Source organism: Podarcis pityusensis, assembly GCF_964106645.2.
Source record: "Podarcis pityusensis genome assembly, chromosome: 1".
In the NCBI taxonomy this organism is placed as follows: Eukaryota; Metazoa; Chordata; class Lepidosauria; order Squamata; family Lacertidae; genus Podarcis; species Podarcis pityusensis.
In genome coordinates this window covers 40,695,937-40,710,489 of record NC_138028.1, presented here as the reverse complement: position 1 = coordinate 40,710,489, position 14,553 = coordinate 40,695,937, and the positions used below count along the sequence as shown (strand labels likewise).

Below are 14,553 nucleotides of genomic sequence, written 5' to 3'. Positions count from 1 at the left end.
TCAGAGAGCAAAGGAGTCAGAGGGAGGGAGGAACTTCCCGTTGGTGCCTAAAATGCTGTGGAAGTCGGAAGGAGGATTTAGAGTAGCCAACTGCCCTCCTTGTGGAGAGCTGTGTATTTGTGCTTGCAGCATGATGCTGTAATAAAAGGACTATATCAACTGTGTGTTAATTCTTATCGTTACCGAAGGAAGAGGAGGGTTCTCCATGCCTGACAGCACTATTCGAAACATTTACATCTTCAACAACTCTACTTAAATGCACACTTCTTAGCAATTCAGGGGTCTAAATAGGAAAATACTGTATGCTGTGTGGAGACCCCCAATTTAAGCATGCACCTGTATTTTATGATTCCAATGGTTTAGGCAGAGGTTCTGTTTTTTTATACAGATATATAGATGTATAGATATTTCTTTTTCTGATAGTGTTTCTATGGTTTCGTCATGGCCTTTGGCTAGTACAATAAAGCTTATCTACTTCTTACTAATATTTAATTTGCCTTTTGCATTTCCCTCCCTAGCTGCAGTTGGGGTTTACCAGATCCTTCTAACTGAATGAACTATTCAGCATTCCTAGCTTGTCCAAAAATGTTCAGCAGAGTGCTACATAGCGCTGTAGTAAGCCAAAAATCTAGGTGATACACCACTTGGTCTTCAAGAAGTGTTCCCAAAGCTTAGTCCTCGAGCCATTTGCATGAATTCCTGACAGTATTGATCAAAAAAATGGATGCTGAGGTAAGAGCTGGACAATTTATTGACTGGAAAAAAGTCAAAACAATGTAAAAAAATCTGGTCTCACCAAACTCAAAATTCCAGGGTGTTTGTGACAGCCTTGCATCAGAATGTGTGGCAAGGCAGTATCACTCACTAATGGTAACCACGGCAACAGTGTTGGCAGAAATGGTCCTGTCTGTATTCAGTTGTGCACTGTCTTAATTTGGTAAGAAATGAATGGGTACAGATTGGATCAAACTACCCCACTGCACTAAAGCCTAAACCAAGTAAAAGATGTTTGCACATTTGCTTCCTAAGAAGAGCCACTTAAAATTGTCCAGCAAGCTTCTCTTATCACATTTTCAACTCCTCCTTTGCCCTTATAACGGTTAAAAGGAGTTACTTTATTGCTGTTCTATACTAGTAGGGGCATGCATGTAAGATCAGAGCCTTTTATATCAGAGTTCTAATTACAGGTAGATAGCCGTGTTGGTCTGCCATAGTCGAAACAAAATAAAAAAATTCCTTCCAGTAGCACCTTAGAGACCAACTAAGTTTGTTTTTGGTATGAGCTTTCGTGTGCATGCACACTTCTTCAGATATATCAGAGTACAGGGGATGCTTGGGTTGCAAATGTGATCCGTGCGGGAGGCACGTTCGCAACCTGCAGCGCCGCGTCTGTGCATGCGCGGGTTGCGATTTGGTGCTTCTGCGCATGCACCAAAACCCGGAAGTAACCTGTTCCGGTACTTCCAGGTTTGGCATGGTGCGCAACCTGAAAACACGCAACCCGAAGCGTCTGTAACCCGGGGTATGACTGTAGTCTGAAACAGCCACTATCTCCTCTATTTACCACTGATCAGAATCACACGACACTTCAACAGAAGGAAAACTCTCTTTAATTGATACAGGTTACCTAGACATACCCAAATACTTGTATTTAGATATTTTGTTGTATAGAGTTCCTAGAATTAGCAAGTCTAACTTCTAGCTTTGAGCAGTGGGACTGAAAGAAGTGGTGGAGTCACTGCCACATCCCAAGCTAGCCTCATGCTAGACAGGGTGGAATGTGGGGTGCCCCCCTTTTCTATTTTTTGCACCAGCTCCACTCTCTCTCTCTCTCTCTCTCTCTCACACACACACACACACGACAGCATGTTTCCCTAAAACACATGCAAACGTGGAAAAACTGGAAACATAAAGTTCAAGAATTTGTATAATTTTCACTCTCAACCATCACAAGTTTCAAAGGGTACGGTAATCTATACTGCTAACTCCACTGGAAATCATAATAAATTAATCACTCAGTCTTTGTAATGAGAAAATAGACTCTCATCCTGGTTTAAGTAAGTTCCTGATCTGCAACTCATGCGCTACATATTCCTTAGAACTAAATTTCACTGAGGTTTCTTAGGGAGTGTCAAGGAAGTCTTTAAAAGCTCACGTACAGATTTTAGTGTTTCTAGTTTTAAGGGAGTGCCCATTCTTACTCGAGAAGCCCAAAATCACTGAGCTGATTGTCGTGATGGAAACTGTTGTGCAATCACACAGTGAGACAAGATGACAGAGATGGAAGCCAGATCAGTGAAGGAGCCTTTATTTCTATAGACGTACCTTCATATAAGCATTTTTAAACGTTTTATATACCCGGTAACTCTTTCTCTGTCTCTCTCAAACTGTGTACTCATGCGAGATAGATCTTTTGCATCAACTGTTCCAAGTGTGCTGTCTAGAGAAACAAGGGTGATCTTAGGGTAGTCTCACAAACTAATGTATGCAAATATATGAGGTGATGTGAAAGTTCTGTGTTGAATGCTTGATAAACAGTCATCGCCGTTGTCATCATCATCATCAAAGAAGCTATCCTTTGATTTTGCAGGCCCTATTATGTATGCACATATAGCTATTGTTGCCTTAATGTTTGCAATTTTTCCCCAGAGTCAAGTACCTCTTAGGTTTTTTTTTTTAAATAACCCACAGAAGTTTCCAATATGTCAGTTAAAGTTACAAAGGTCAGAGTTGAAAGGATTGTATGCATACCTCATCTTTCTAGAATGTCTAGAGGATGTTGAGTTTATTTGTGTTTCTATTCTTTTATCTGACAAGCGTAAGTTTAGGATGTTGACGAATGTCAGTTTTCGCAGAACAAACTAGAAAAAGGAATCCCAAAAATGACATTCTCCCCCTTAAAGCAGGAAAAAGGATCTCCCGTCCTCAACTTCAGAAGGAAAGTAAATTCAGTAAAGTTAATGGTCTATTTTTTCCTCTCTCATGCGAAGCAGTTATACAGAATACGATTCCAGTTTAATCAGGCAAAATGCTATGGACGTGCTTCTATCACCATGAGCTCAAAAGGAACCCAGAAATCCAGAAGAGGAGAAACATGAATTAATGAGCAAACTACTATAAATAGTAAAGGCTTTTTCTTTGCTACAATTCTACTCATAAAATTCATCATTACGTAGAATTGGCTTGCATTTCAGGTAGGATCTATCTATCTACTCAGTCAGTATCTTGAAATATTTGGGTTTGGTGAGAAAGTAATAAGAGGAGTAAAGGAGTGACAGACCAATTCAACTGCTTGCTTGCACTATAAAGAAAATTCAAATTTGTACCGAGAGACTCTGAATGCAAAGTACTCTTGGCAGGCAAGCTTTTCTTTTGCCTGACTTGTACATGAAGAAAGTATTTCTTCTTCTACTAGGCTTGTTACTGTACAAACCTGAAACCCATCTTCTGTGATTTTGAGGTGTGGAAGCCTCTGCTGAATAATGAATTTCACACTGGGGCTGTCATTATCATAATCAACTGTTTTCAGCAAAAAATAATTTCACAGATGCAACTCCCTTCTTCCTGAGAGAATCCAATGCAGCAAGTATGAGCACAGAATTCAAATCTGGAAAAGGGGGGGGGGCTGCTAGAACAATATTTCATCTGCCCGCTAGGGAGAATTGAGAACAGGTCATGGGCTCCCTCCCTCCCTCCCTTTCCTTTCCCAAATCCTGAATGCCAAATTACCACTAGGAAATGCTGCAGTTGTTGGAAAGCAGATCTTTCTGAAACTGCAACATTATGGTTCAACTAAATGCAAGAACAACTTCATTCTGGGTGAATCACAGGAAATAAAATTGTGGGAATTTGCCTTGCCATTTTCCACGCGCTTCTCTCCTTTTGTTGCTTCTGTCTGCTCAGTACCTTCTGCAGTTGCCACCTTCAATTCACTCTTGTAATCAGCTCTTAACTTTGTGGCCCCACTCTCCCAATGAAGAAGAAGCTCCTGCTGTGCTCCTTCTATTCGTGTGGGTGAAAGCATTTGAAGAAGAATGAGTTGGCTGACCATATTGCTGTCAATATATTGCTTCTCAACTGCCATCTACCTCGCAAAAGAACACTTGTACATCCCACTCACTCTCAGAAACTCTCAGCATCACCACATTTCTACCTGTGATGCCCTGCTCTGGCTCGCCCAAGTACCTTCTCCTTCTTTTTCCTTCCTTCTTTCCTTCCTTCCTTCTTTCCTTCCTTCCTTCCTTCCTCTGCCCAAGATTTTCCGTTTCCAGTAATAAAATCAAAACCAAATACTTTGCTCTTTTCCTCTCTCCCCTCTTAACTCCTTGTCTCACTTGAAGAGTTGACTACCTGTAGTCCCTGACTCCACAATGACCAAGTGATCCCTTGATCTCTCTACTACTGATTGCCACCTTCCCCACAATTATCCTGCTCTTCACCCTCTTGCTACTACATTTAAATATGCCAGTCTCCAACTATGCTCAGAAAACAATCCATTGGCTCTTCCTCTTTCTCCTGCTAATCCCAATTTTCCTTGTATTTTTATATCCAAATTCTTTGAGCATGGGGTCGAAGGGGGCTCATGCAAGAAATCCCTGAGACAAAGAGCTCCTCATTTTGCTTTTGGACTACTATGGGTTACTCTAGTCTTCCATCTGAGTGGAGTTCTCAAAACTGTCTCAAGTCTTTATCTAAAGAGGTCTCTCTAGAGTCTAGGTCAGGGGAAGACAACCTAAGGCCCAGGGGCCAGATGCGGCCCAATCGCCTTCTCAATCTGGCGCACAGACGGTCCGGGAATCAGCGTGTTTTTACATGAGGAGAATGTGTGCTTTTATTTAAAATGCATCTCTGGGTTATTTGTGAGGCATACGAATTCGTTCCCTCCCCCCCAAAAAAATAGTCTGGCCCACCACATGGTCTGAGGGACGGTGGACCGGCGCACGGTTGAAAAAGGTTGCTGACCCCAGGTCTAGGTCAACTGGGACCTTGACAGTATAAGAGTGCAGCTACAGGATGATATCCAATTGTGGCATTCTGCTTGCACAAAGGACTTCCTTTTATCTTCCTTACACTTCCTCTTCTGTCTCCTGCAACCCTTGTGCACCTTGGGAGCAGATGGGGAGAAGAGTGAGCTCCAGAGTGGAAGGTGAAGCCCCAATGAGTCCACTGGCATGACACTGGATCTTGCCCTAAATCTCTAAAATCTGTAAAATGGGACTAAAAATCATCCCTTGGGGCTGTTTGGATAGCAAATGTATAAAGAACGTTATGTACTCAGCACCTTAATTCGCAAGACACAAGATCATCTAGCACAGGGGTTGGCAAGGTTTACCTTGCCTGGATCAGTTCACTCCAGCGGAGATCCCTCCATGGGCCGGATCGCGCGGCCGCACAATTTCCGGCGTCTGCACAGACACGATTTCTGGCATCTACATCTGCGCAGACACAATTTTCGGCATTTGAGCATGTGCAGACGTGATTTCCGGCACCGCAGAAGCGAGTCCCCACGCTGGGCCAGTTTAGTACAGTGTGCAGGGACTCGCCGAGCAGGCGGCTCGGTTCAGGGGTGGGTCGTGGGCTGGTTAAACGACCCCCCTTGGGCCGCTTAGGTTGCCTCCCCCTGATCTAGAACAATTTATCAATTGCTAACAAACACGCATGGCTCCTCGTGTTAGGGTTTTTTTAAAGTAAGGTAAATTATGTTTTCATTTTGATTATTAAAAAAAGGAAAACATTTAATTATTTCAACCAACCAACACAGAGCTCTATTGTTTAAGCATTAACCATACATGAAGAGATGCAGAGTAGCTGTACACATCCCAAAGGTGACACTTCCTTCTGTAACAATACTTACCTGGCTGCAGCTATTAAGATATATTTGTGCAGACATGTGTTTGTGTGTTGTGTGCTTCTTGAACCTGCTGGGCTCTGATGCATTGCAATCTCATCACTACTTCTGTCTATACTGTAGTTCCACTTGCCGGGAACATTGGTCAGCAGTCATGGGCCAGGCATCTTTCAGAGAAGCTTGCATATATCTTCTCATTGAGGGTTTCCCGGATCACTATTTGACAATCACATTAGGAGAGTAGTAAAAGTAATAAAAGTATAGCATCTTCTTTCTTTCTTTTTTGCTGGAGTAAAAGGAGGACACTACTTACAACAACTTGATTTACTGTGCTTCTCACTTACTAATAGAAAGATAACTTTATCTATGTCTCTGTACCAGGCCCTCTCAGATCAAAGCGGAAACACCACATCCTTTCCAGGTTTCAGCCACTGCTCCACCCTCTTCTGAAAATGATTGTGGTAGTTTGGGAAAAAAATGCTATGTATGATAACCAAGACCTTATCCTATCATAGCAGCTGTCATATGGGCTGCCATGTGGGGCTCTGTTAATGTGCAGACAATTTTGATCTACTTGATTCTGGGCCCAGTATGTCTTTCACCCTCTGCTTATGAGCTCTTGGTATCAATCTTCAATTGATACCAGGGGCTGCCAATTGTTTTCTAGTCCACCCAAATGACAACTCGTGTTCTGATCCTGATAAGATTCCGGATGCAATCCGCACAGCCTATGGACAATTGCTTAGTATGCAGGACATCAAACAATACTTCCCTCAGGCAAACGGGTCAGAAAGCAGTACAAGATGTTCCGCTAGCTATGACACAAATGTACTTGCTAAAGCGAAATTCTAACCTCTGGCCAGCAAAAAGACAAGTCTCCCGAGAGCAGTCAAAGATAAACAAGGCTACTTTTATTTAGGGAAGGAGGATCTTTATTTAAGGAAGAGGAAGGAAGTGTCTGTTGTCCGCCTGCACCAAGCGGGGGGCAGGCCACCAAGAAGCCTATATCCCGGAACAGAAAGTCTTTGTGCTGTGTTTGCTAGATTGTAACCCAATGACAAAGAGGCTCCTTCTTTTAAAAAATAAATAAACCGTATTGATTCCAATTCCATTATTAGATGGTTTACAAATGGAACTGTATCATTATAAAAGTTTCCTACATTCCCATCACCTTCTAGCCCAGGGTGACCAACAGAACCAAGGCCTGAGATCTGTAGCAAGGACTGACTTGAGTCTCAGTACCTCCTTCCAAGTTATATGGGAGCAGCGTAAAGGGGCTGAGGTTTGGGACATACTGTAGTTGGGAGGGGATAAAACTGGGATTTCCAGGGCCTTTATATCCTCTGTTCCCATGGTGTCCATCAATACTTTTATCCAACTCGTAAACATAAATGACTACCATTAATTTCTACTGGGAAGAAGCACAAAACCCTGGGGAAGCATTGCAAATGCCCACCACCATTAATACTGGTTGGCTTAGCCGCTGGCCGCTGTGAACCAATTGGAATATAGGTGAGGTCCTACTTCTGGTTAAACATTCAATATTTTCTGCCTCAGGTTTCCTGCTCATAAAGATGACTTTTAAGACCTAAAAGGCATGTGCTACAACCCAGCTCTCAAAAGATAAAGGATACTGAGATATGCCTGGATGAAAATCTACATAGTAATAATATATAGACCTTCAGTCAAGAGTGGGATATAAATATATTAAATAAATTGATTTATTTAACTCTCAGTCAAAGAAGTGGAATAGATTCAAGAGGCTTAGCATCCTCCTTCATAGGAGAAAAGCCAATACCACCTCTCCAATATGCTGAAAGATAGCAGCAGTACGATATATCGGGTAAAGAGGAAGTTTGTGAAATGGACTGCTTATTCTCTAAGTTCAGTTTAGATGTAACACACATTCCACTCTTCCCTGGTGGACAAGAAGAGGAGATCTGAAACTTCTGCTTCCATTCTAAATGATCAATTGTTTCCACGTGTCTGAATACAGAAAACCTTGGTTGGGCTATATTATGTTTTCAGAACAAGTCTGAATCTGAAGCCATGGTTTGCTCCTGGAGTCTGGATATCACAGGGAACTGTGACTTGTTTAAAATGGGAAGTGAATGATTTGAATTTTTCTCCTTCACTGGCATGAGAAAAAGGAGAAAGCATGCAAATCTAAAGCTGTATTTACTTTTAATATCCTGTTATGTTACAAGCTAGTGTTTAAAAGCCTAACCAACTTAGGCCCTAAAAACATGAGAGATCCCCCTCCTTCCCTATGGGCTCTCTTCGGTGTGACAATCTCTTGGTACTTCTGCTGCCCTCAGAAATTCAGGGGTGGCAGCGGCCTGGGAGAGCCTATTCCCTGTGGCAGTGCCTACGTTGTTGAATTCCCTCCCCATGGAGATACACCTGTCACCTTCACTATACAGTTTTCGGTGAAGATACCATTTGCATGTCTCATTTTATCAATTTATACTCACTGAACATGTGCTTACTAGAGAAGCACCTGTGTGCATTTGGTATTATAGTAGAGAAAACAAATGAAAAGCATTTCATTCACAATACATATTTGTTATTCTTAATATTAATTCCCCAAGCCAGCAGATCCCAAACTCGGAAATACAAGGCTATGTAACTTTCCCAGCCAATTTACCAAGCCTAGAACAAGAACATGGACTTTGGCAGACTTGACTGAAGCTAAAGAAAACTGACATTAAAAAAGTACTTTAACAACACCCGGTCTGAAAGGAAATACGTTGTTTTCTAAAAATTCAGAATAATTATGTTTAGAAAGTCAAATGCTCTTCTACTCTCTCTTTCAGAACAGCTCTCACTGCAAGTTACAGAACTCTAGTTTAATGCAAAGGAAATTCTCACTTGGCATTTGTGGTCAGTTTTAATCATTCGTAATTATTTTTGCCTCTCAGTACCAGAATCTGGCATGGCAGGTACTTTAAAGGTTTTCTTCAGATTAAGGCAACTCTTCCCTGATGATAAGAGTGTTACGATCTTTACACTGTGAATGAGCTTTTGCAAGGCATTTGTGGTCATTTTAACAAGTAAGCCACATTGATTGTATATGGCAGATAACAAAAGTAGCAGTGTTAAAATAAACTAAAAGGGAGCAAGGGGGAAGAAAGGAAGCAAAATGATGATGTTTAGAAAAAGATTTTACGGTCAGAAATTAATTACTGCTCACCACAGCTAGCAAAACAAATGGGATATTTTTACAAGCCAAGATAATTTGCTATGGCAAGTTAACTGTTGTCCTTGTCCATTATAGGTATTTCTTTGACGAGCCGCACCCAGGAGGTGACATTACAGTGCAGCTTGCGGAGGAAAGCCGATATGGTCCAACCACACCCCAACTGCAAAACTGTCACACCTGTTACATTGGCAGCTTTGCTCAATGTTCTGGAGTTGGGGATAGGCAGAACCAGGAGGATGGATGTGGTCTCAGGACCACAGTCAGTCAGATGGCCCCATTATTCTTCACTCAAGTGGAGCCCCTTTCACTTAAGGAACACCTCTAAGGGCTTCTGTCTAAACTGGTTCATTCCATTTTGTCTGCTGTGTGGTATCATTTATAGGCCAATCAGAAACTATCAGCTGAAGAATTCCATAAACTGGAATCACTTACATTGTATATCCATTGTATATCCTGCTCCATCTCACAGTCCTGAGTAGCATGCACATATACATTTGAAAAGACAGAATTTATTGTTGGGAGGAGAAATGTGTCTCCAGTTGCCCTTCTTCTTGTGGGCCAAACTATTTGTCCTGTTTTCTCTGTAGTAACAGAGCAGCTGACTGTTGCAGGAGACTTATTTCTGGAAGGGAGAAGGAAGCAGGTTCCTGCATTTTCCCTCACACATCTCATTATTCAACTCCCTTGCCTTCATGATAGGCCATTTTAGCCTCCATCCTCTGTATCAGCCTCCCTTAACCTGGTGCCTTCCAGATGTTAAGAGTGCAATTCCTATCACCCCCAGTCATTGGCCAAGCTGGCTGAGGCTGATGGGAGTTGTGGTCCAAAACACATGGAGGTTGGCAAAGGCCAAATCAGGGGTAGCCAACATTGTGCTTGCAGAAGCCTTCCCTGCTACCTATAGGCTCTCCTACCCCACTGCAAGTAGGTCTGAAAGAAGAATTATATTGTACCCAACAGATGGGTTGCAGTGTATGTTTCCTTGTTATGTGTGTGGTGCACACAACTGTTTCTCCTATTTGCCAATGGGCCCAAAAATATTGGTGACACTTGCTCTAGATTATTTAAGTCCTCAGCCTGCTTCCTGTATGAGGTTTTAACTATTTAACACTCAAACTGATTATTTTCCCTTCCTGCACAGAAACTGAATTGTGAACTATTTATTTTCCTTAAGGAACCAAATGTTCCAAACCGCCAAGCCAGCTCAATCAGTGTTAGTGGTTTCGCTGCCACAAATTTAATACATTATATATAGATGATAGATTATATAGATCTATATATAGGATGAACAAGCTAATTTATTTTAACTGGAAAATACTTGTATAAAATACTTGATCAAAAAGTTATCCAATTGGGGAACCAGTTTCTTTGTGTTACTTTGGTTGCTAATGTGAGAAAATATTCTTTTCTCTAATATTCTGTTACATTCAACAGACTGGTTGTGTCTGAAAGATAAGTGTCAACGTTAGATAGGATGCTAGCCATCTCTTTGAATCTCTTGATAGAATATAATCTCAATCTTCTTTCATCAGCTATGTGGAGGAATCCTTACCCAGATAGAAATTGTGTGTGTGCTCAACTCCTTCACCACTTCATATGTTAACTCACATGAAGGGGGTCCACACAAAGAAAGGGGTGGTTAAGCCCCACATCCTATAACAGGTGGCTTCCTCCCAACACCCCCACATTAGACCCATATGTCTATAGGGGGAAAGCCTATGCACAAAATACATGAAGAAGCTTTAGCCCTGTGACGTTTTCCTGCTGAAAACCTCAAGCTGCTATTTGCAGCAAAAAACAGTCTGGTGTCTGGTGTGTGTGTTCAAACAGTGAGGGAAGGTAATTTCTAAATCCTCTGGCTATGCTTATTCACTGGCTAGAGTTCCTGCAGCATGGCATTAATACAGATCAAACAGGGCTGTTGCAAGGATAACTATGGACATATGTGAAGTGCTCTTGGAATGTGCTGGTCAATGCTAGGTATTTTTTATTCTCCTCTTCTCCCAGCTAAACCTGCCTATCTGTGTGGTAAACAATAGCTACCCACCAGGCAGATGACTCAAATGAGACCTTGGTGGCCTTGGCCTCTACCGTCCTCCGTTTCCACCTTGCACAGTGCCTTTCATGCCCATCCCTAATTTACTTTCTCACTGCAGTTGCCGCTTACAACCCCATCAGTCTCTCTTCCCATGACCCTGAGAGTGAGACACCAGTTACCGAAAAGAAGCCACCAAGATAACAGAGCCCTTCCTCTTTTCACTGGGACTTTTCTGCAACCCAAGTGCTGATCTCAGCAAAGGGAGGCCAATTGTGCAAGAGAGGCCGTGGGAAGGGAGATGGCAAACAAGGGAGGAAGGGAGCACCTGCACTAAAAGAATCTTTAATATCCCTTTGACCCCTGCACAGATATAAATGTGAAAGTCACTACGAACTTCTCTTTTACAGTTTGTTGGCACTGAGTCGGGAGGAGGAGAGGAAGTAAATGTTTAAAGCAGGACAGAGGTGAAAGTGACTTGAGAAATACTGATTGGTTCTTCATTAAACTAAAACAACGTGGCACTCTTTATTCATACAGATATCTAATGTTAGTTCCCCAGGCTATTTTACATGTAGAAGGCATGGAAGCATACATTTTTTAAGGTGCCTTGGTATATTTATGTCTGTTTACAGAGCCCAAGTCATTCTTTGTATGAGCTTCTCACACACCAGGAAATACACACCAAATCAAACAGTTAAATGCAAATACTCAAATGTAAATACGGCAGACAAGATCATATTGCTTAAACAGTTCCAGCCGCGGCAATAGCTAGGTTATGTAACGAGCATTAAAACTACCTCAAATTTAGAGGTCCACAACACAGAGGGTAAAACATGTGCTATGACTACAGAACAGTCAAGGTTCAATCCCTGGCATCTCCAGAAAGACCTCTTTCTGAAAACTTGGATCTCTGTGGGTTGGAGACACTTTCCTCCAGTGATTTCACTTCCACTTACAGGATTGGTTCCAAATAATAGAAATGTTGACTGTGCCCCAATCCCATGAAAGCTGGTCTGTGGAATGCCACAGGTATTTAACACCTGTGTGAAGCTACTGGGGGCCATCATTAGATCTAGAACAAAGAGACACTGGTATGCTGATGGAATCCAGCTCAGTTTCTCCGCAACATCTGAATTAGAGGTCATGCACATCCTAAACCAGTGTCTGGATGCAGTTATGTGTTGGATGAAGGCTAATAAACTGCAAATGAATCTTAGCAATGGATGGTTCATTCCCAGGTGTGGGAATTGGGCTGTGCACCTGCACTTGTGCACCTCCTCTGAAGGAGCAGGTATGCAGTTTGGGTGTGCCCCTAGATCCATCACTGTCACAAGATGCCCAGCTGACCTCACTTGCTTTGAGCACTTATTATCAACTTTGGCTACAACAGTTACTGGACAAGCACAGCCTTGTCACGGTGGTCCATGCAGACAGCACTGTAATGTGCTGTACACAATCTAGATTACTGTAATGCACTGTATGTGGGGCTAACCTTGTGCCTAATTTGGGAGCTGCAGCTAGCACAAAATGAAGCTGCTTTGGAGCACAGTGAAACATACAATTTTGGGTTGCAGGTGCACTAGTGTTGAAACATCTTGCACTAGGTGCCTATTAGCTAACGAGTTTTGGTGTTGACATTTAAAACTCCAAACAACTTGAGACCATGGTACCTAGAAGACTGCTTCCTCCAGACCAAACCAGGCCTTAAGATCTTCCAAGAAAACCTTGCTGGCCACTTTGTGACCAGTGGATTGTCACTTGGTGACAATACAGAAATAAGCTTTCTAAGTGCCTCTTAAAGACATATGTGTTTACCCAGTGTGTTTTTTTCTCTAAAAAATGTTTAGGGGTACTCTCATTTTCCTACTCATATTGAAATACTGCCCCTCAATGAGGCCAAACTTAAGATTCACAAAATATTTAGGGGTATGCATACCCCTGTGTCCCCCCAGAAAAAAAGCACTGTGTTTAAGACAACTTTTTTATATACTCAATTTTATTTATAGTTTTATTCTACTTTGGAAAAGTTTTTGATTGCTCTGTTTTACATGCTTTTATATTGATTTTATTATGCTTTATGTAAGCTGCTTAGATGTTTCTTTTTATATTAAGCAGCATATAAATTTTAGAAATAAACAACAAAAAGTGGTACAGTGTTATTACTTGTATACGGATGTGGTGGACACTAAAAGTTGACACAGTGATAAGAGACTGCTGCTTCACACTTCATTGGACAAGAGAAGAAAACTATTTTGCTGAAGAATATGGAGGGATGGTAAGAAATTGTGAGGATGGGAAAAGGTAAACCATCAGCCCACCCCAATTGTTTACTTACCTGAGCCTGGATATATTAAAATGCACTGGAAAGCAGTTAATATCAATCAATAAGATTTTTTAAAAAACAGCCAAATTAGGGGGGGGGGGGACCCACTAACAGAAGAAACTACAGAAATAGTACATTTTGCAAATTCAAAGACTAGTGTCTTCCACAAGAGCAAATATACTGTCTCTACTTGTTTTATAGCCACAACTTCAACCAGATACTATTTTCAAGTAAGTTAATTTACCATCTGCATTTTTCCATTTTATTCACAGGCTGGTGCATGCTGAAGCATTTCCCCCCCCATCAGTGACATGAAAGGAAATTAGAGTGTACATATTTGATTGCATGTTTCTATACAACATCACACACCTACATGGCATTCTCCAAAATGTGCACTTGCTGCAACTGTCTGAAGTAGGGAGCAATTAAACCAGTAGCTGTTCATTTTTTACAATGGAGGTGCAGTCACAATTTATATGGAAAGTGCATAAACCTACATTGGGCCTGGATAATCCATCCAGTGTAATACATTTCAGAATGCATAAAGCAGCACTATTTAATAGCGCTGATGGTTTGTTGTCTCTGGCTCGTCTCTAACACACACTGGTTTTCTCTACATTTAGTTTTGCTATTTCCTAACTTGTTTTCTTCCCGAAAACGGAAATATAGGTTCACTTGTATAAATAAATATACGGACCACCACAAGACATCCTGAAGCCCTTTCACTACAGTGTATCTAGTATTTCAGTTGGTACTGTGGAATGGTCTACTTGTAACACAGGAACAAACAAGGAACTGATTTTTTTTAAATTCAATACAGGGGCTCTGGTCAACTGTGTTTAGAAAACATGCATTTCTATGAATAGAACTACTCATATGTAAACATATTTTAGGTTTTTCTTCTCTTAGGACACAGCTAAATCAAGGAAAGGTAGTAAACGCTATCACTCTAATGAATTACATGATCCCATTTGCGGGGAGAAACCCTGATGGGTGATCTTACTCCATCAGATGGATGGGGGAGGAGGAGAACCCTTCCAGTTGGTTCTGGATCTCTCAGTGGTTTCATGAGGAACAAACATGGTGTCCTTCTGGGTTGCATTGCTATAATGGAACTGTAGGGACATTAATTTGCAGTGGTT

General features: G+C 41.6%; 1 protein-coding gene across 1 annotated transcript in view; it reads right to left on the bottom strand.

Moving 5' to 3' along the window:
- SPRED1 (sprouty related EVH1 domain containing 1) overlaps positions 1 to 14,553 on the bottom strand; it is a 74,397-nt gene that overhangs the window by 30,750 nt on the left and 29,094 nt on the right. The gene's annotated exons all lie outside the window — the stretch shown is intronic.